Raw genomic sequence first — 24166 nt, 5'->3', positions numbered from 1 at the left:
GTAGTTAACTTAAACCTGTGTTTCCCATGATTGGCACTTAACTAGAATATCAAGTTACACACTTCTGCAAGAGAAAGAGACATTCTGGCTGGCCTGTGGTTTGCAGTGCAAAAGAACTGATTATTTAAAGTAATCAAATTCTGAAATAACTTTATCCACAAGAAATATATGAGGAAAATAGCTACATTTGCTATTTTCCTAAATCATGAATACCCTAAATCATGAATTTGAAGGAGCACACTGATGAAAAGGGAAGGCACTAAAATGCTTTCTAAAGCTTTGGGATGGCTTTCAGTTTGGTTTTATATGTAATCACCTCCATATTCCTCTTCCAAGAAAGACTGACCACAAGCATTCAATATTTATGAAGACTTAATAGTCTCTAAGGCAGTTCAAGGATAAAGAGACCTGATAAGCATTCCAAGGGAAGTAGGTTTCCTTCTTAAAAAATCTCAGAGTACTTCCAAAATGACAGTGAAAGTTCTTAATATGGGAATGGGTCAGGAATGATCAAGATTTGCAGCTGCCTAAAATGTGGGGAGCAGGAATGAGTGAATTATTAAAGAACCTGCTACCATGCTTTTGAATTAATCTAATTTCACTACAGCCAAAAAGTGGTGTTATTGTCCCTGTTTCTTTTTTGTTTTTATTTATTTATTTTTTGAAACAGAGTCCCACTCTGTCGCCCAGGCTGGAGTGCAATGGCGCAATCTTGGCTCACTGCAAACTCCACCTCCCAGGTTCAAGTGATTCTCCTGCCTTAGCCTCCTGAGTAGCTGAGATTACAGGCGCGCACTACCACGCCCGGCTAATTTTTGTATTTTTAGTAGAGACGGGGTTTCACTATGTTGGTCAGGATGGTCTCGAACTCCTGACCTCGTGATCCGCCTGCCTCAGCCTCCCAAAGTGCTGGGATTACAGGCATGAGCCACCGCTCCCGGCCTGTCCCTGTTTCTTAGACACGGAAAAAGTGGGTGTGCCACAGGTCTGACCCCATGCCAGGAACCAAGCTGGGAGAGCACATGCAATGACATACACTTATCTTACTTCTGAAATACCACAGAAACTATTATTCTCTCAATTTATGCACATATATGCAAATACATATATACACATTTGATTTAGGATGTTTTCTACCCTCAGATACCTGTTTAAATTAGATGAGCTCAGGGAGCAGGCAAATTTGGAGATTCTCAGGCCTAAAAGCAAATTTCAGAATGTAGGCTAAGGTTTGTGTAGAAATAGACTAAAGAATGCTATATTAGTCCTAAGAAATGAAAAAGTTAAGCAAATACTACATCAGAAATAGGAGAGGTAACTGAGTACATGGAATCATATTGTACAAAAAATCTTCTGCAGTTTTTCTCTTTCTCTGAAAACTGTTTTTGAGGGTATCCATGTTAACAGATGTAACTCTAATTCATTCACTTTTAGAGATCTGTAGGAATCCCATTTTATAAATATACCAAAATTTATTTATCAATTCTCTTTATTCTTCATTGATCAATTTTCCTAAATGTTGATGAAGATTGTTCCAAATCTTCATTTGGAAGTTGGTTTCAAATTTTAAACTGCACCCACAGTTCTGCAATGAGCAATCTTACACCACCATGTTAGGCATATTTACACATTTCTCTGGGATATATACCAGGGCAGGCACAGAATCAGTTATGCTCTTACTAGTTTGGCATTCAGTTTACCCTTTGCTGTTGGCCCCATGGATTTCCCTTAATTTCTTGTAGGTTCAACTTTAGTTTTGTTGTTGTTGTTGTTGCTTTAAATGTATGTCCTATTTTGCCTGGCATTTCTAGTTTTTTTTTTTAATTAAATTAAATCTTCTATTTAAAATAATTGCAAATCGGCTGGGCACGGTGGTTCATGCCTGTAATCCCAGCACTTTGGGAGGACAAGGCAGGTGGATCACTTGAGGTCAGGAGTTCAAGTCCAGCCTGGCCAACATGGTGAGACCCAGTCTCCAGTAAAAATACAAAAAATTAGCCGGGCATGGTGGCATGCGCCTGTAATCCCAGCTACTTGGGAGGCTGAGGTGGGAGAATTGCTTGAATCCAGGAGGCAGAGGTTGCAGTGAGCCGAGATTGTGCCACTGCACTCAAGCCTGGACAACAGAGCGAGACTCCATCTCAAATAATAATAATAATAATTGTAAATCACATACATTTGTTGGAAAATAATAAAAAGAGACCCCATGAATCCCTCCAAGGTAACATCTTGCAAAACTCTACTACAAGAATACAGCTAGGAGACTGATATTAATACAGGTAATGTACACAACATTTCTATCATCACAAGAATTCTGCAAGTAGCCTTTTATAGCTGCATCTCCTCTCCTCCCGTCCTTAACACCTAGCAACTACTGTTCTCCTTTTCTATATTTTCTGTCATTTCAAGAATATTACATAAGTTAAATACAGTATGTAAGCTTTAGAGACTGGATTTTTATAACTTCATTGTAATTCTCTGGAGATTCACCCAGATTGTTGTGTCTATCAATGGTTCATTTCCATTTACTGCTGTGTAGCATTACCTGGTATGGATGTAACACCATTTGTTTAATGATTCTCCCACTAAAGTGCATTGGGATTGTTTCCACCTTTTGGCCACTGTGAGTAAAACTGGCATAAACATTCATGTACAGGTTTTATTGTGAACCTAAGTCTTCATTTATCTGAGAAAAATGCCCAGGAGTGCAATTGCTCAGTTGTATGGTAGTTGCATGCTTATTTTTTAAAAGAAACTGCCTATTTTCCAGGATGGCTATATGATTTTACATTCTCAGAACCAATGTATGAGTAACACTCTTTCTCTGCATCCTTGCCAGTATTTCATGTTGGGGACCTTTTGAAAGCTATTCTGATAGGTAGGTAATGATATCTTATTGCAGTTTTAATTTGCATTTCCTTAATAGCCAGTAGTGTTGAACATATTTTTATGTGCTTATTTGCCATCTATGTATTCTCTTGGGTAAAATATCCATTCGTGTCCTTTGTTCATTTTCGAATTAGAATGTTTGATTTTTAATTGTTGATATTTGAGGGTTCTTAATAGAGATACTAGTCCTTTGTTAGGTGATTTTCAAATATTTTCTCCTGTTGATCTCATTTGTTAATTCCTCTGCCAATACCACTGCTCTCATTACTGCAGCCATATAGTAAATCTTGATATTAAGTAAGCTGATTCCTCCCACTCTATTCTTTTAAAATGTCTTTTAAAAATCAACAGATACACACCCATAATCCCAGCACTTTGGGAGGCCGAGGCAGGCAGATCACTTGAGGTCAGGAATTCAAGACCAGTCCGTCCAACATGGTGAAACCCCGTCTCTACTAAAAGTACAAAAATTAGCCGGACATAGTGGCACATGCCTGTAATCCCAGCTACTCGGGAGGTAGAGGCAGGAGAATCCCTTGAACCTGGGATGCAGAGGTTGCAGTGAGAAGAGATCGCACCACTGCACCCCAGCCTGGGCAACAAAGCGAGACTTCGTCTCAAACAACAACAACAAAACACCAACAGATAAAATTGTATGTATTTATCGTGTATAATATGTGATGTTTTAAAGTATCTATACATTGTGGAATGACTAAATCAAACTGACGTATCCATTATCTCACAGAGTTATTTTTGTGGTGATAATACTTAACATCCAGTCTCAGCAATTTTCAATAATACAATATATTAACTACAATGACACTGTTGCACAATAGATCTGTTAAACTTATTCCTCTTCCCTAACTGAAATTTTGTATCCTTCCACCAACACGTCCCCAACTCCCCTCCTCAATCACCCTAACCCCTAGCAACTGCCTTTCTACTCTTTTTCTATGAGATCAACTATTTTAGCGTCTATATATGAGTGAGATTATGTGGTATTTGCCTTCCTGTGCCTAACTTACATCACTTAAATACTGTCTTCCATGTTCATCCACATTGTCATGAATAATAGGACTTCCTTCATTTTTCATGGCTGAACGGTATTATATTGTGTATATATACCATTTTCTTTAACCATTCATTCACTGATAGACACTTAGTTGTTTCCATACCTTGGCTATTGTGAAAACACTGCAACAAACATGGAAGTGCGATATCTCTTTGATATCTTGATTTCATTTCCTTTGGATATATATCCAGTAGTGAGACCGCTGGATCATATGGTATCTTTTTTTTTTTTTTTTTTTTTTTGAGACAGAGTCTCACTCCACTGCCCAGGCTGGTGTGCATGGTGTGCAGTGGCACAATCTCGACTCACTGCAACCTCTGCCTCCCAGGTTCAAGCGATTCTCCTGCCTCAGCCTTCTGAGTAGCTGGGATTACAGGCATGCGCCACCTCACCTGGCTAATTTTGTATCTTTAGTAGAGACAGGGTTTTGCCATGTTAGCCAGGCTGGTCTCGAACTCCTGACCTCAGTTGCTCCACCCGTCTTGACCTCCCAAAGTGCTGGGATTACAGGCATAAGCCCAGCTGATATCTCTATTTTTAATATCTTGAGGAACCCTTATACTGTTTTTCATAGCAGCTGTACCAATTTACATTCTCGCCAACAGGGTGCAAGGGTTCCCTTTTCTCTGCATCCTTGCCAATACTTGTTGTCTTTTGTCTTTTTAATAGCCATCTTAACAGGTGTGAGATGATATCTCATTGTGGTTTAGGTTGCATTTCCCTGATAATTACTGATGTTGAACATTTTTTCATATATCTTTTGGCCATTGTATATATTTTAAGAAATGTCTGTTTGGGTCCTTTGCCCATTTTTTAATCAGGTTATTTTTTTCTTGCTACTGAGTTTGTCATATATTTTGGATATTAACCCCATGGCAGATGCATAGCTTGCAAATACTTTCTCCCATTCTGTAGGTTATCTCTTCACTCTGTTGACTGTTTCCTTTGTTGTACAGAAGCATTTTAGTTTGATGTAATCCCATTTGTCCACATTTTTCTGTGCTTTTGGGGTCATGTGTAAAATAATCATTTCCCAGACAAATGTCATAGAGCTTTTCTCCTACGTTTCTTCTGGATGTTAAATTTCTTACATTTTAATCTTTAATCTATTTTTAGTTGATTTTTTTTTTCTTTTTTTTTTTTTTTTTTTTTGAGACGGAGTGTCTCACTCACTCTGTCACCTAGGCTGGAGTGCAGTGGCGCATCTCGGCTCACTGTAAGCTCCGCCTCCCGGGTTCACGCCATTCTCCTGCCTCAGCCTCCCGAGTAGCTAGGACTACAGGGGCCTGCTACCAAGCCCAGCTAATTTTTTGTATTTTTTTTACTAGAGACGGGGTTTCACCATGTTAGCCAGGATGGTCTCGATATCCTGACCTCGTGATCTGCCGCCTTGGCCTCCCAAAGTGTTGGGATTACAGGTGTGAGCCACTGCGCCTGGACTTAGTTGATTTTTCTATATGGTATGAAATAATTTCATTCTTCTTCATGTGGATATCTAGTTTTCCCAACACCATTTATTGAAGAGACGACTGTCTTTTCCCCGTGTTCTTGACAGCTTTGTAAAAAGTCAGTGGGCTGTAAATGTGTAGACTTATTTCGGAGCTCTGTATTCTGTTCCATCGGACAACTTGTCTGTTTTTATGCCATTGCCATTGTGTTTTGCTTACTACAGCTTTGTAGCATATTTTGAAGTCAGGTAGTATAATGCCTCCAGATTTGTTCTTTTTGATCAAGATTGCTTAATTTATTTGGGGTCTTTTATGGTTCCATACAAATTTCAGGATTGTTTTTTCTATTTCTGTGAAGAATGTCATTGAGATTTTGACAGAGATTACACTGAATCTGTAGATCACTTTGGGTAGTATCAACATTTTAATATTGTTTTTTCCAATCTATGAATATGGAATATCGTTCCATTTATTTGTGTCTTCTTCCATTTCTTTCATCGATGTTTTATAGTTTTCATTGTAGAGATCTTTCACCTCCTTGGCTAAATGTATTCCTAGGTATTTTATTAGGGTTTCTCTTTCATTAGCACATTGCAGTATTAGGCATACAAGTCCTATACATGTTCTGTTAGATTTACACCTTAGCATTTAACTTTTTTGAATGATTATTAATGGCACTGTATTTTTAAATTTTGTTATCTATGTGCTCATCACTAGTAAGAGAAATACAATCAATTTCTGTATTTTTATTTTGTATCCAGGACCTTGCCAGACTCACTTTTTAGTTTTAGAAGTTACCTTGTAGATTCCTTGGAATTTTCTACGTGGACAAAAATGTCATCTGCAAACAAAGACAGTTTTATTTTTCTTCTCCTATGGTAAGAGTGGTGAGACAGACATCCCCACCTTATTCTATACCTTAGGGGGAAAGCATTCAGTCTTTCACTGCCAATTATAATATACAATATTAGTTCAAGGTTCTTAAATTTTTTATTAATTTGATATCTGTTTCTATTTTTCTGAGAGCTCTTCATGAATTGGTGACTTTGTCAAATATTTTTTCTGTATCGATTGATAAGATCCTATACATTTTTTCTTCCTTAGTCTATTAATTAGCTGGATTACATTGATTGACTTTCAAATACTGAAACAGCCTTACGTTCCTCTAATAAACCCCATTTGGTTATGGTGTATAATTCCTTTTATATATTTCTTAATACTTTTGACAGGATTGTATTAATAATTTTTACTTCTATATTCATGAGATATATTGGTTTGTTGTTTGCTTCTTTGTATAGTCTTTGTATGGTTTTGTATCAAAGTCATACTAGATTCATAAAATGAATTGGAAAGTATTCCTTCCCTTCTGTTTTCTGGAAGAAATTATATGGAATTGGTGTAAATTCTCCTTTAAATGCTTGGTAGAATTTGCCAGTGAAACCATCTAGGCCTTAAGACTGAGGGGAGAGTTTTTATATTATAAATTCAATTTTCCATAATAATTATGGTGTTATTTAAATTACTTATTTCATATTAAGGATATCTTTTGATTTCTCAGCCCCCAAAAAAGGTAAATCCTAAGATGGCAGTAGGGAATTCCTAGAAGCAACTCAATTAGCTCTGCAGAACTCACAAAAGACTTCAGAGGTGGTAAATCAGATACTTTTGAAAGCAGGATAAAGTTGGGGTCAAAACAGTATGACTGATTGAGTCTGTTTAAAAAGAGATTAAATCTCCAGCTGACCTCCCTTACTTTGGCATGACTGCATGTTATTATCTAAAGAGGGTAAAACAGCAATTTTCTGGAGCAAGAGATAACTGGGTACAATTAAGGGCAAGAGTACTATACTGAAAACAGGGATTAAATACAAATTAATGTATTTAATGCTGATATCCCAGCTTTCTGCCTCACTTCATTCCTAAAATATTGGACTCAGAATGGCCTTCACTGGGAAATCAAAGCATTTCAAAATAGAACACCTAAAGACATCATCAGGCAATGAGATATACTGGCCACATCGTCCTCCAGTTAAGCTCATAGCTCATTTTGTTAAACTTGAATAAACAAACAAGGATCACCAGAAATCTTAGAAAGACCTCTAACCTTAAATACAGTGACAAAAAAAAAATTTTTTAAGAAAAGGACTGTTGTGGGGTGGGGGAAGGGGGGGAGGGATAGCACTGGGAGATATACCTAATGCTAGATGACAAGTTAGTGGGTGCAGCGCACCAGCATGGCACATGTATACATATGTAACTAACCTGCACATTGCGCACATGTACCCTAAAACCTAAAGTATAATAATAATAAATTAAAAAAAAAGAAAGACCTATCCAGCCATTTTTTGCCCTGGAAAAGTCTCTAATATGTATGGTATTATGATTTCAATAAAAAGTTATATGTCACTAAAAAAAAAAAAAAAAAAAAGAAGAAAACAGCGATTTGGGAGGAACTGAGACTATGCAAGGTGAAGAAAATTTTCCTCCCAAACGTCTATTCATACTCTCAGAGATGAAACAGAAGATATTGCATCTGGGAATCAGGGACAGAATTCTATTTCTAAAAATTCAAGGAACAAAAAATAACTCAGGAAAAAAATATATGTATAGAAAGAAATAAAATACTTAGTAAAGAGAGTGAAAAAATAAATTTAGACAAATCTCCTGGAAGGCAGGGCAAATGAACAAAGAGAAAACTGGAAGATCTAATACCTGAATAATGGGAGTTTCAACATGAGAAAATAGAGGAACATGGCTGGGTGCAGTGGCTCATGCCTGTAATACCAACACTTTGGGAGGCTGAGGCTGGCAGATCACCTGAGGTCAGGAGTTTGAGACCAGCCTGGCCAACATGGTGAAACTCCATCTCTACTAACAAATACAAAAAATTAGCCAGGCATGGTGGCATGTGCCTGTAGTCACAGCTACTTAGCAGGCTGAGGCAGGAGAGTTGCTTCAACCCAGGAGGCGGAGGCTGCAGTGAGCCGAGATCAAGCCACTGCACTCCAACGTGGGTGACAAGAGCAAGACTCCATCTCAAAAAAACAAAAAGAAAGAAAGAAAAGAAAATAGAGGAAAATGAATATAAGAAATCATCAAGGAAATATTTTAGGACTGAAGAGAATGAGTTTTTATAGTGAAGGACGCTCTGTCAAATACAACAAATGAAAATAGACCCACACCAAGGCATAACGTTAGGAAATTTCAGAACATTGGGGGAAAATGTATGTTTCTACATGCATCCAGAGAGGAGGGAAAAAGAGCAGGAAATCCAGATGCCTTTAGATTTCTCAGTAACATTACTTGATGTTAGAATATGGAGCAAAGTCTTCAAATTTCTGAGGGAAAATCATTTCTACATAACTATTTACATGGAAAAATCATGATTCAAGTTTGAGAAGAAAATAAAGATCTTTTCAGATAAGCAGGAAGCTTCTGGAGAATGTATCCACAAAAATGAGGAGGAAGAAGGAAGGTGATTAGGAAACAGGAGATCTAACACAGGAAAGAGGTAAATGACCCTCCCAGGATGACAGAAAAATGAGATTCCAAGACGCCTCCTGAATTTCTTGTTAGACAGCAAGTAGCTCAGCTAAAGGTTAAGAATTCTCCAGAAGAAGGGTCTAAAAGAAAATTAAAGTGAATGAAAATCAGAAAAGTGAATGAAATTAGTTAAGTGAAAATTAGAATGATGACATTTTTCTGAATTAGTGATAAGCATGTAAAAACTAAGAAAACAAGCAAATAAAAAAGCAACGTAATTATTGACTCTAGTGGAAAAAAAACTCAGGAAAGGAAAAATAATTGCAGTATATTACATGACATAGCTGTGAATAGTATAGAGGCATAATTTAATAATATGTCTTTATGATAATAATATACCTTCATAATAGTTTAATGAAGGCATTAATAATAATATGCCTTCATAATAATTTAAACACTGCATTTTGGCCCAGTCAAAGTTATATAAAACTCTGGGGTATGGGACTGGAAGACAGACTGGAGGGAGAGGTTGAGAAAGGAGAAAGAGGAGGGGGAGGGGGAGAGAGAAAGGAAGAGAAAGGAGCAGGAGGTGTGAAAAATTGTTAAATCTTCATCTTCTATAGTATGACTCTAATGAGTAGTACCTACAACTGAAAGATCAAGAAGCAGTAATATAAACATGTTATTTAGAAATATAGATAAAACACCAAGAGAATCAGATAGAATTGTTAACAGTATTTGCCCCGGCTGGGTGAGGAAATGGGAGGAAGGGAATCATGAGGCTGTTGTTTTTCACCTCAAGCCTACATGAGTCATTTGGCTCTTTAAACTATATACATGTGCATTGTTGAAAAAAATGATGTTTTTAAATATTTGTTAAAAGTCCATACTCCCCAACATAGCTTTCAATATTCTTCATAGAATTACCCATCCTTACCTATCCCACAGGCCCATACTATAGTCATGCAGTTTTTTTTATCAACCCAGAAATTCATTACTTCACTTCTCTATTAATTTATGGAATAAAGTGTATTCAATTTATACCATACAGCAATAATAATGTGGGCGCAGCATAAAGAGATGAATGACACCATCTATGCCACCTAAAATTTTGTCTCAATTGTGGAAACAGAAAAATAAAACAATACAGTGGAATAAACACTCTCACAACGGTATTCATGAGATCCTACAGAAACACTAGAAGAATCGCCCCTGTCCTAGTAAAGAGTGAGAATTGCCAATGAATGCAAAAGGAAGAAATGAGGACTCAAAAGGCATTTTTGTGATCAACCATGTGTCAACCAGAACAAGGAGAAAAGCATGATTTAGGCGGAAAGAAGAGCATTGGCAAAAAAGATGCAAGGCGATCGTGAGCACGCACTCATTTATTTACTCCTTCAATAAATGCTATTTGGGTCCTCATCACATGTGAGAAACTATGTAAGATCTTGGAATGATGAAGTCCTCCTTTCTCAAAAAGAGGTCCGAATTTGCCAACAATTTTAGTACTATAATGGATGCAAGGAAGCACAAAACAGGAAGACCAAAGTTTAACCAGTCAAGATAGGCTTCCTAAAAGAGCATGACCTTGAAGAATAAGTAAGAATTAGCCAGATATCACATAAAAATAGACAAAAAAATACAGGATAAGATGCAGGTGGTTAAAACAACAGACACATAAAAGGGGCAGGTTTGAAGTGAAGGAAAGAATATTAGGTAATAAATAATGCCATAGCAGTATTTAAAACGTCACTAGGTTGGGTACAAAAATATAGTTCAATAGAATGAATAAGATCTAGTATTTGATAGCACAATAGGGTGATTACAGTCAACAACCATTTATTGTATGTTTTAAAATAACTAAAAGAGTATAATTGGAATGTGTATAACACAAAGAAATGATAAATCCTTAAAGGGACGAATACCCCATTTACCCTGCTGTGATTATTATGCATTGTATTACTGCATCAAAATATCTCACATTCCGCATAAATATATACACCTACGTACCCATCAAAATAAAAAATAAAAATAAACAAAGAACTCCACTAGAAGTTAATAGATCAGAAAAAAAGTTCAGGCCAGGCGTGGTGGCTCACGCTTGTAATCCCAACACTTCGGGAGTCCAAGGACTGCGGATCACTGGAGGTCAGGAATTTGAGACCAGCCTGGTCAACATAGTGAAACCCCATCTCTGCTAAAAATACAAAAATTAGGTGGGCGTGGTGGTGCACACCTGTACTCTCAGCACTCTGGGAGGCCGAGGCGGGCAAATCACTTGAGGTCAGGAGTTTGAGACCAGCCTGGCCAACATGGTGAAACCCCATCTCTACTAAAAATACAAAAATTAGCTGGGTGTGGTGGCACATGTCTGTAACTCCAGTTACGTGGGAGGCTGAGGCAGAAGAATCACTTGAACCTAGGAGGCAGAGGTTGCAGTGAGCTGAGATCGCACCACTGTACTCAAGCCTGGGTGACAGAGTGAGACTGTCTCAAAAAAAAGAAAAAAGTTCAAGTTACAGCTTGAAAATCACCCCTACGTGCACAGAAAAAGAAAAAAAAAGAGGAAAGTAATTAAAGAGAACATGATAAATGTGGAAGACAGACAGAAGTTACTGGTATTAATGAAGAAAAATCCAGAACAAATGGGTAAGAACCAACAGTGAATAATATAATAGAAGAAAAATCTTCCTACCACAGAGAAGGATCTAAATCTGTACCAAAAAGTTGGTCACCATGTGCCAGGGTAAAATAAATAATATGACACTGACATCTAGACATGGCCTTATAAAACTCTTGAACTTAAGGGAAAAAATAGACTCCTATGGGCAGACAGGTTATCTAAAAAATAGGTTATCTACAAAAAACCCAGCTGGCCTGGGAGGTCTATAAGCAACACCATATACCAAGCTTTATGGAAAAGGAACTATCAAGTCTTAAAAGGAAAAGGTTGTATCTTAGGAATTTTATACTCAAATAAGCCATTCACTGTTTATGTGTGAAAGCAAGAAAAAGTCATTTTCAGATATATAAGAACTCAAAGTATAAGACCTACAACTTTTTCCTGAAATTAAAAAGTCTATAAAATTTTGCTGCTTGAAGTGTGGTCCATGGACAGACAGCACTGACATCACCTGGGAATCTGTTAGAAATGAAAGCTCTTGGGCCTCATTCCAGATCTACTGAATCAAAGTTTAGATTTTAACAAGATCCCTAGGTGATTCATATGCACACTAAAATTCCAGAAGCAAAGCTCAAAATATATCTCTGCCAACAAAGCTATCATTCAACCTGAAGAACTGAATGCTCAAAGGAAGAAATGGGGACTCAAAGCAGCAATTGACAATCAGCATTGAAATAATGCTGCTTGTCTGCATGCACACACAATTAAGATAGACAGTGAGTGTTGAAATGATGTGTACACACACACAATTAAGTTTCAACCATGCTTTGATGTATTACTATGAAAGAAAAGATATAAAGAAAAAAACTGCCAATAAACTGAAGATAAAATCCCAAATTCTAATAAACTCAAGAAATGGGAATAAAGAAAAAAAAGCCTAAGTAGTCATCATTTTACATAAGGAGAAATCAAAAGAAATTACTAATGACAGAGATAGTTATAAAATAATTATTAAAATGTGGTTTTTAAGTATATATTTAATCATCAGTAAAATAAAAACAAGATATGTGTATAATTTCCAAATTAGCAGAAGTAAAATTTCAGGGAAAATTTTAGGGAAAATGAAGAGAGGAGGAAAGATTTTAAATAGAGATGGTAATCGGAGCATATATATTGAACTTCCCCCTTACAAATTCCCATTGAAATGACTATGTTAATAAGTGAATAACTCTGTATCATACCTGGAAATTCACAGAAGTTATACACAAGGCAGAAACTTTAGGTGATTATTGCTATACATAGGGTAAGTAAGACTGAATTAAAAGAGAGCACATAAACTATTCACTGTACATAAAGGAGAAGTCTGCCTTTGAAGTAAAGAAGAGATCTACAAGAGAATCCACCAATTCCCACTACATTAGAGTGGCAGGTGATATAGCCAATTCCTGCCAATCAATGGCATGGGGGCAGTTAGTCTAAGACAAAAGTGTAAGGGCCCATAAGGTCTCACTCCGTGAGGGCCCCTGTAAACCACTCAGTGCCTACATGGGATAGGGTATTCTGGAGCGATGAAATAAAATGCAGACACTCCAGAAACTATCTCCAAATGAAGGAAAGCCACAAAATAATAAAAAACGAGATTCACTGACACAAAGGCAATGTTTCTTCTTGTGAATGCCTTCAGCTGCAGCAGCCATAATAACATAAAGCTGCAACAGGTCTAAAGCAGCAATTCTTTAGGCAGAAGAAGGGCATTTTTCCCACAGGCAGCCATAACTGAATTAACAAGGGACTTGATCAAACTTTGACTCTAATCCAGATCCCTGATATTTGAAGTAAAGGAATGTGGACACACACACATACACACACACAGTATTTGAAGTAAAGGAATGTGGTCACACACACACACACACACACACACACAGAGTATATATGCAGATACTTTTAAAATTTGCTCTTCCATTTTTTTTTTAACTTCTTAAATGACAGCTTGCACCACTGTTTTTTTTTTCAACCAATTTTTCTTTTCTAATATGTGTATTCAGGGCTATTAAACTTCCGTATAAGGGTGAATTTAGATGTATCCCCATGTTTTAATATATTATATTTTCATGATTCCTCTATTTCTGCTAATGCTTCTTCCTTTAAATTCTACTTTGTCTGATATTAGTACAGGTACATCAATTTTCTTTTCATTTTGGTTCACATTATAGCTTTTTTCCATCCTTTTATTTTCAGTCTTTCGGTATCCTTGTATTTAAGGTTTGACTCTAGTAAACCACATAAATTTTGTTTTATAGTCTAACAATCTTTTGTCTTTTAACCGAAGTAATTAGTCCATTTACATCTAATGTAAAATATATATTCTGGGGTTCAAATCTACCGTTTTACAATTTGTCACAATTGCACTATGTTCTTTTTTCTCTCCTTTCTTGAACCCTTTTGGATCAATCAAGTATTTTAGCATGATTCTGTTTGCCCTTGTGATATCTGAATAGCTACACATTTTTTTATTTTGCTTTTAATGGTAACCTTAGAAATTTAACATGCATCCCAGACTTTTAAAAGTTGAAGGTAAATTGTCTATGTTTACATTTTTCTGAACAATTCAACGACATTTGAACACTTTAAATTCATTTTACTCTCTTCTGAATTTTATATTATTGTTTCCATGTTTTTAAAGTTTCTACTTATATTTAAACTCCAGAAAACACTATTGCACTAAACAGTGTGTGTGTGTGTGTGTGTATATATATATATATATATATATATGCATGCTATCCATTGCTCTTTTATAATTTAACTTTTATTTTAAGTTCAGAGGTATGTGTGCAGCTTTGTTATATAGGTAAACTTTTGCCATGGGGGTTTGTTGGACAGATTATTTTGTCACCCAAGTATTAAGTCTAGTACTCATTAGTTATTTTTCCTGATCCTCTACCTTCTCTCACCTTCCACCCTCCAATATGTCCCAGTCAATGTTGTTCCCCTGTATTTGTCCATGTGTTTTCATAGTTTAGCTTCCACTTTTAAGTGATAACAAGTGGTATTTGGTTTTCCATTCCTGCACTGGTTTGCTAAAGATAATGGCCTCCAGCTGGAGGAATGAAGCTTCCTCCAGCTTCATTCCTGCACAAGACATGAGCTCATTCTTTTTATGGCTGCATAATATTCCATGGTGCATATGTACCACATTTTCTTTATCTAGTTTACAATTTTTTTTTTTTTGAGGAGGAGGAGTCTCACTCTGTCGCCAAGGCTGGAGTACAGTGGCATGATCTCCACTCACTGCAACCTCCACCTCCCGTGTTCAAGAGATTCTCTTGCTTCAGCCTCCTGAGTAGCTGGAATTACAGGCACCCGCCACCATGCCCGGCTAATTTTTGTATTTTTAGTAGAGATGGGGTTTCACCATGTTGGCCAGGCTGGTCTTGAATTCCTGACCTCAGGGGATCCACCCGCCTCAGCCTCCCAAAATGCTGGGATTACAGGCATGAGCCACCACGCCTGGCCCCAGTCTACAAGTGATGGGAATTTAGGTTGATTCCATGTCTTTGCTATTGTGAATAGTGCTACAGTGAACACATACATGCAAGTGTCTTTATAATCAAATAATTTATATTACTTTGCATATATACCCAGTAATGGGATTTTTGGGTCTAATGGTATTTCTGTTTTTAGGCCTCTGAGCAGTCACCACACTGTCTTCCACAAAGATTGAACTAATTTACACTCCCACCAACAGTGTATAAATGTTCCTTTTTCTCCACAATCTCACCAGCATCTGTTACTTACTGACTTTTTAGTAACAGCCAGTCTGAATGGTGTGACATGTTATCACATTGTGGTTTTGATTTTTATTTCTCTAATGATCAATGATGAGCTTTTTGTTCATGTGACTTTTGGCCACATGTCTTCTCTTGAAAAATGTCTGTTCATGTCCTTTGCCCACTTTTTAATGGAGTTGTTTGTTTTTTTCTTGTAAATTTAAGTTCCTTTGTCAGATACATAGTTTACAAAATTTTTCTCCCATTCTGTAGGCTGTCTGTTCACTCTACTGATGGTTTCCTTTGCTGTGCAGAAACTTACTAGTTTAGTTAGATCTCATTTTTGAATTTTTGCTTTTATTGCAACTGCTTTTGGTGTCTTCATCATGTAATCTTTGCCCATTCCAATGTCCATAATGGTATTGCCTAGGTTGTCTTCCAGGGTTTGTATAGTATTGGGTTTTACATTTAAGCCTTTAATCCATCTTGAGTTAATTTTTGTATATCATGTATAGAATTGATCCATTTTCAATCTTCTGCATATGGCTACCCATTTATCTCGGCACCCATTATTGAATAAGAAATCCGTTCTCCATTGCTTTTGTCAGGTTTGTCAAGATCAGAAGTTGTAGGTGTGTGGCCTTATTTCTAGGTTCTCTATTTTGTTCCGTTAGTCTATGTGTCCATTTTTGCACCAGTATCATGATGTTTTGGTTACGGTAGCCCTGAAATACAGTTGTAAGTCAGGTGGCATGATGCCTCCGGCTTCGTTCTTTTTGTTTAGGATTGCCTTGGCTATTCAGGCTGTTTTTTGGTTCCATATGGATGTTACAATAGTTTTTTTTTTCTAGTTCTGTAAAGAATTTCAATGACTTGAATAGAAATAGCATTGAATCTATAAATTGCTTTGGGCAGTATGGCCATTTTAACAATATTGATTATTTCTATCCATGAGCATAGGATGTTTTTCCATTTGTTTCTGTCATCTGATTTCTTCAAGTGGTGTTTTGTAGTCATCCTTGTAGAAATATTCTACCTCCCTGGTTAGCTGTATTCCTAGGTATTTTGTTTTGTGTGTGTGACAACTGTCAATGGGATTGTGTTCCTGATTTGGCTCTTGGCTTGACTGTTGGTGTATAAGAATGTTAATGATTTTTGCACATTTATTTTGTATCCTGAGACTTCGCTGAAGTTATCAGCTTAGGGAGCTTTTGGCCTGAGACTATGGGGTTTTCCAGATATAGGATATGTCATCTGCCAACAGGGATAGTTTAACTTCCTCTCTTCCTATTTAAATGCTCTTTATTTCTTTTTCTTGTCTGATTGCCTCATCCAAAACTTCTAGCACTATGTTGAATAGGAGTAGTGAGAGATGGCATCCTTGTCTTGTGCTGGTTTTCAAGGAGAATGCTTCCAGCTTTCACCCATTCGGTATGATGTTGACTGTGGGTTTGTCATAGATGGCTCTTATTATTTTGATATATGTTCCTTGAATACCTACTTCATTAAGAAGTTTTGTTTTTTTTTTTTTTTGAAATGGAGTTTCACTCTTGTCGCCCACGCTACAGTGCAATGGCAGGATCTCGGCTCACTGCGACCTCTGTCTCCTGGGTTCAAGTGATTCTCCTGCCTCAGCCTCCCAAGTAGCTGGGATTACAGGTGCCCGCCACCATGCCCAGCTAATTTTTCTATTTTTAATAGAGACGTGGTTTCACCATGTTGGTCAGGCTGGTCTTGAATTCCTGACCTCAGGGGATCCACCCGCCTCAGCCTCCCAAAGTGCTAGGATTACAGGCGTGAGCCACCACACCTGGCTCACTGATCTTTTGAATGGTTTTTTGGGTCTCAATCTCCTTCAGTTCAGCTCTGAGTTATTTCTTGTCTTCTGCTAGCTTTGGGATTGGTTTGCTCTTGGTTCTCCAGTTCTTTTAGTTGTGATGTTAGGTTGTTAAATTGAGATCTTTCTAACTTTTTGATGTGGGCATTTAGTGCTATAAATATCCCTCTTAACATTCACCTTAGCTGTGTCCCAGAAATTCTGGCATGTTGTATCTTTGTTCTCATTAGTTTCAAATAACTTCTTGATTTCTACCCTAAATTCATTATTTACCCCAAAGTCATTCAGAAGCAGGTTATTCAATTTCCATGTGATTGCATGGTTTTAAGTGATTTTTTTAGTCTTTTTTTCTAATTTGATTGTGCTGTGGTCTGAGAGTTTTTTTTTTTTTTTTTTTTTTTTGAGATGGAGTCTCGCTCTGTCGCCCAGGCTGGAGTGCAGTGGTGCGATCTCGGCTCACTGCAAGCTCTGCCTCCTGGGTTCACACCGTTCTCCTGCCTCAGCCTCCCAAGTAGCTGGGACTACAGGCGCCCGCCGCCACACCTGGCTAATTTTTTGTATTTTTAGTAGAGACGGGGTTTCATTGTGTTAGCCAGGATGGTCTCGATCTCCTGACCTTGTGATCCTCCTGCCTCGGCCTCCCAAAGTGCTGGGATTACAGGCATGAGCCACCATGCCCAGCCGAGATTGTTTTTTATGATTTCAGTTCTTTTGCATCTGCTAAGGAGCGTTTTACTTTCAATTATGTGATCAATTTTAGAGTAAGTGCCATGTGGTGATGAGAAGAATGTATATTCTGTTGTTTTGGGGTAGAGAGTTCTGTAGATGTCTATCAGGTTCATTTGATCCAGTGCTGAGTTCAGGTACTGAATATCTTTGTTAATTTTCTGTCTTGATGATCTGTCTAGTATTGTCAGTGGGGTGTTAGAGTCTTTTATTATTACTGTGAGGGAGTCTAAATCTCTTTGAAGGTCTCTAAGAACTTGCTTTATGAATCTGGGTGCTGCTGTGTTGGGTGCCTATATATTTAGGATAGTTCAGTCTTCCTGTTGAATTGAACACTTTACCATTAAGTAATACCCTTCATCTTTTTAAATTTTTCTGGTTTAAAGTCTGTTTTGTGTGAAACTAAGATTGCAACCTCTGCTTTTTTTCTGTTTTCCATTTTTCTGGTAGATTTTTCTCCATCCATTTATTTGAGCCTATGTGTCACTGAATGTGAAATGAGTCTCTTGAAGACAAGCATACCAGTGGGTCTTGGTTCTTTATCTAGCTTGCTACTCTGTATCTTTTAATTAGGGCATTTAGCCCACTTACATTCAAGGTTATTATTGATATGTATGGATTTGATCCTGTCATTATGATGTTAGCTGGTTATTTTGCAGACTTGTTTATGTGGTTGCTTTATAATGTCACTGGTCTGTGTTCTTCAGTATGTTTTTGTAGTGGCTGGTAATGGTCTTTCCTTTCCATATTTAGTGCTTCCTTCAGGAGCTCTTATAAGGCAGATCTGATGGTAACAAATTATCTCAGCATTTGCTTGTCTGAAAAGGATCATATTTATTATTCACTTATGAAGTTTAATTTGGCTGGATATGAAATTCTGGGTTGGAATTTATTTTAAGAATGTTGAATACTGGCCCAGAATCTCTTCTTGCTTGTAAGGTTTCAGCTGAGAAGTCTGCTGTTAGTCAATGAACTTCCCTTTGTAGGTGACCTGACCTTTCTGTCTTTAACATTTTTTCTCTCATTTCAACCTTGGAGGATCTAATGGCTATGTCTCTTGGGATGATCTTCTTGGGAAGTATTTTGCTGGGATTCTCTGCATTTCCTGAATTTGAATGTTGGCCTGTATAGCTAGTTGGGTTCATCCATGAAGTTCTCATGGATGATATCCCGAAATATGTTTTCCAAGTTGGTTCCATTATTCCCCTCTTTTTCAGGGACACCAATAAGTCGTAGATTTGGTCTCTTTACATGATCTCATATTTCTCAGAGGTTTTGTTCATTCCTTTCATTCTTTCTTCTCTATTCTTGTCTGACTGTCTCATTTCAGAAAGCCAGTCTTAAGCTCTGAGAGTCTTTCCTCCACCTGGTCTATTCTGCTATTAATACTTGTGATTGCATTATGAAATTCTTGTAGGGTGTTTTTCAGCTCTCTCAGTTCAGTTATATACTCTTCTATACTGGTTATTTGGTCTGCCAGTTCCAGTATTGTTTTATAATGGTTTTTAGCTTCCGTGGACTGGGTTTCAACATACTGCTATAGCCTAAGGATCTTCATTTCTGTCCGTATTCTGAACTCTGTTTCTGTGACTTCATCCATCTCAACCTGGTCCAGAACCCTTGCTGGAGAGGCAAGTTGGTCATCTGTTGGAAAGAAGGCGCTCTGGCTTTTTGAGTTGTCAGGGTTCTTGTGCTGATTCTTTCTTATCTTTGTGGGCTTATCTTCCTTTAATCCTTGAGGTTGCTGACTTTTTGCATAATTTTGTTTCTTTTATCCTATTTTTTTAATGACCTTGAGGGCTTGATTCTAGTATAAGGTGGATCCAGCCAACTGGCTTCATTTATGAAAGATTTTAGGGGGCCAACACTCAGCTCCCAATACCTGGACTGGATGTTCTAATTCTGGGGTACTTGTATTGGGCCCCAACTTTGTTCTCTGGATCCTTGATGTTAGGAATCCACTGCACTGTGGGGGCCAAATGCTTTTGGACTGCTGGTCATTACACTCTGATGGCTGATGTCAGCCAAAGCATTTCATAGCACGATGACAGAGGGATCCATCCTCATTTGCACATATCAGCAGCAGTGGTAGTGGTAGCTACGGTGGAGTGCTAGCAGGTGCCGGGGGTCCTGCCTCTCTGTGGGCATTCACCACAGTGGCAGAGGCAGTGCAGCTGGGGGTGGGCAGGAGGCCCCTGTTGGTGACTGTGTGTTCAGTCATGCTGGAGGTGGTGTTGGCTCAGGGGTGGGGCACTGGCAGGTGCAGGTCTGAGTGCCTTCTCTGTGCCCCACAAGTAGGAGTGGTTGCTCAGGGTGGGGCAGGATCCACTGTTCTCTGCACAGTGTTAGCCCAGGGTGGGATGCTGGCTGACTCTGTGCCCACCAAGGCTCTGTCTGCAGTGGCAGTCAGCAGGGGACTGCCCATTCTGCTTACTCTCATCTAATTGCTCTCCAGGCCTAAAAGTCTGTTTTCATTTCCTGCTTCAGGATATTTACATATGCTGCTCCCACTATCTGAAATTTTTTGGTCTCATAACCCTTCCCATCACATAATTGATTTCTTCTTAGCAGTAATATCTCAGCATATACATGCCCCAGGACAGAGGGCTTCCCTGACCATTTTATGGATTTTCTTAACACAATTTTTTTTTTTTTGAGACGGAGTTTCACCCTTATTGCCCAGGCTGGAGTGCAATGGTGCAATCTCAGCTCACTGAAACCTCCACCTCCCAAGTTCAAGCAATTCTCCTGCCTCAGCCTCCTGAGTAGCTGGAATTACAGGCATGTGCCACCATGCCCAGCTAATTTTGTATTTTTAGTAGAGATGGGCTTTCTCCATGTTGGTCAGGCTGGTCTCGAACTCCTGACCTCAGGTGATCCACCCGCCTCAGCCTCCCAAAGTGCTGGGATTACAGGTGTGAGCCACTGCGCCTGGCCAGTGACACAATTTTTAATTATATATAATTTGATTGTTTACTTGTTTATTGTTTGTCTCCTTAGATGTAAGAACTTTGAAGGCAGGATATGTGTTAGCTTAATTCACTGGAGTTAAACTCCTTACTCACATCAAGGGAATTAAAAGGATCTGGAGCCAGAGACTTACAGGAAGAACTTCTGAGGATTTCATTGAGAAAGGTGTGCTGTGAGCCTACCTCTCATTCTGCTCCATCAAGGAGAAGGGATGAGGGTTTCAGTCTGCTAGCCCCAAATCAAGAGGAAGAAATTTTAAGGACAGCACTTGAAGAGTTCAATGTGTCACCAACAGTTGGTTGGTGTTTAATTCACACCTGAGAAATTTAAGGGCTGAGAGAACAGCTACAGCAGCCCATGTAAGCAGAGTAGGTGTTGCAGCACTGGCTCCCTGGACTTGAAGAGTTTGTTTAGCAAAGTTTACATGAGGGTTTCCTGTGAACCAGATGTGGGCATGTGCATGAGTTCCAGCATGTGGTTGTCTTAAGAACTTACCAGGATGGCCACAGAGGGGTTAGCACATGTAAATAGGGAGAAGCTGGGGGCATGTCTAGCAGTCTCAGAGCTGAGGAAAGAGCAATATTACCAAGCCAAAGTGTTGTGAATAGCACATTTCAAGGGAATTGGAGGCAAGAAATCCCAAGGAATTTGGGAGGGCAAAGGCAATTTCTCAGAAAATCCATCAAAGTGCTCACAACAGTCAGCTTAAGACACTTGCCAAACAGAGAACACCAATACCTGCTCTCAACAATAAAGCCAAGAACTCTCCTGCCTCCCTTTCCTCTCCTCTTGCCCAAGTCTCCCCTTCTGAGTACGAGTAGAAAAGACGGAAGAAGTTGAGCAACTGCCCTTCCCTACCTTCAGCCTTCTGGAGATATATCACCTGGCAAAATTATGTTCCAAGCAAAATCAAAGAAATTTTAAAAATGAACCAAATAATAAATAAATATGTGAACATTTTAGTTGTATGACAATAGGATGAAAGGGGTTATTCATGGTCCTTAATATATTCCTCTAAATTCTTTTTAACAAATGCAAGTACATACTAGAAAAAAGAAAAAAAGACCAATGCAAATAAATCCCACTCCTTTCCCACTCTAACCCTACCACTAATTGCAAATTATTCAGACTTCTCAGACTTGAAGTTTAGAAAGAGATGCCAAAGTTCTCCCTTCCCTACTCATTCCCAGATTGGAAACCTCTCCCATGTGGCTGGCCAGCAGTGGGAAAGAACTCACCCTTTACATAAGAAGCCCCCTGGCTGGGCATGGTGGCTCATGCCTGTAATCCCAGCACTTTGGGAGGCCGAGGCAGATGGATCATTCAGGTCAGGAGTTCAAGACCAGCCTGGCCAACATGGTGAAACCCCGTCTCTATTAAAAATACAAAAATTAGCCAGGCATGGTGGCAGGCACCTGTAATCCCAGCTACTTGGGAGGCTGAGGCAGGAGAATTGCATGAACCTGGGAGGCGGAAGTTTCAGTGAGCCCAGATACCGCCACTGCACCCTAGTCTGGGAAAGAGTGAGACTCCGTCTCCAAAAAAAAAAAAAAGCCTCCTCCCCTTGCCCACAGGGTGTAGCTCTCCTATTGCAGCCTCCTTGGCAGAATAAATATATCCCAATACAGCATGATACCCCATCATTCTTCCACACAGCATGACACAGAATACCAGGGCCTATATCTGCTCACCAAGGTGGAAATATGGGGAAGCAGGCATAACACTTTCTCTTTGCAAGAATAATCCCTGGATTTAGTTCACCAATGCTTTACTGAAGTTTCCATGCTCTGAGTTAGAACTCACCCTGGGGGAATGCTACTATAGTACCTCCAGCAACCTTCCCAGGCCTTCCTGGAGTAGACCAGTGAGTCTTTCTTCTCAAAGGCCACATGTACAATCTCTCATCTGCCCTGCTCTGCATTGTCTCAAGGAAACTGGAAGACATACTTGGTCACTGTTTAATGTATGGTAGAACAGTGACCTCAACGAAATCCAAACTCCAGCCAAAATGTACTCTCCCTGCATTTCTACTCTATATCTTGAAGCTAATCGGCAAAGGCCAATTTATTCTTTTGCCTAACAATATCCCAAATCTGAAGATGACTGACATAATCTTGGAATCTTCTTTTGTACAAGACTAGCATGCCAGATTCCATCAATCTGGGGCTCTGTCTTACCTAGGAGCTGATGCAAAATCATTGACTGGGAATTAAACTGTCCCATAAAGAATTACCTTAAAGTGTCTCAAAAACAGTGATAAGCACAGGCTTATTACAAATTTACAGATTTTTAAAAAATAAGCTGATTTTACATTTTTGCAAATATTATTTAACATAAACATATCTAAAATGTGAAAACAGAACTTGCATCATGTTCTTAATCAATGGGTTGCTCAGAATAGATGAACAAGAACTGGATTAAATTGCAGCAACCCAAGGGCAGAACTCAGAAGACTTGACCTCTTGCCCCAACTCTTGACAACTTTAAACCAGTGACTTAAAGTGCCAGGATTTCCTTTCCTCAAAGCCCAAAGTGTCCAGTGCTCCTGGGTCCTGTGTGCAACATGGCGACACGCACGAAAACGGGACCATTGCTGCTTAAATATGTTAACCTAGGTTGACTAACATTTAGACAAAGCAAATGTTACACCATCATCACAGTACATTCCAAAGCCAAATAAAGTTATCTCTTCTCTCTACCCATCCAGAGGCACTGCCACATTCCACATGCAGGAGCAAGTGAAGCCACCACTGACCTTCCGGTCAAACATCTCCGCAGAGAATATGACACTCCTCCCCCACAGGTCTGGAAGCAGTCACTCCAGTCGCCCCAAGCATCCCAGTTGCCATCTTTGTCTTCATCTGAATGAGTGTTTCTTGAGGTCTAGATATTAAAAAGCAAACAAACAAAAAAAACCACACAATAAATTATAAGCAAATGTGGTAGAAATAGCCCAAAGCTTCCCCAGTTATTCTAGAGTCACCTTTTTTTTTAATTGAGACAGAGTTTTGATCTTATTGCCCAGGAGTGCAATGGCGCAATCTCAGCTTGCCGCAACCTCCTCCTTCTGGGTTCAAGCAATTCTCCTGCCTCAGCCTCCTGAGTAGCTGGGATTACAGGTGCCCACCACCACACCTGACTAACTTTTGTATTTTTAGTAGAGACAGGGTTTTGCTATGTTGGCCAGGTTGGTCTTGAACTCCTAACCTCAGGTGATCTGCCCACCTTGGGCTCCCAAATCCAGAGTCATCTAAGGTCTTCACAAAGACCAATGCTACCCGAAAATGCTTTGCTTTGGAATGACCGCATAAAAAAAAGACAGGTTTATATGAAAATCAGTTGACACACGCA

General features: G+C 38.8%; 1 pseudogene; it reads right to left on the bottom strand.

Annotated features, from left to right (window-relative positions):
- LOC129050285 (ADAMTS-like protein 3) overlaps nt 1-24166 on the bottom strand; it is a 122119-nt pseudogene that overhangs the window by 96266 nt on the left and 1687 nt on the right.

Source organism: Pongo abelii, chromosome 16 (genome assembly GCF_028885655.2).
Source record: "Pongo abelii isolate AG06213 chromosome 16, NHGRI_mPonAbe1-v2.0_pri, whole genome shotgun sequence".
Taxonomy (NCBI): Eukaryota; Metazoa; Chordata; class Mammalia; order Primates; family Hominidae; genus Pongo; species Pongo abelii.
This window is presented reverse-complemented; position numbering and strand designations above follow the sequence as displayed.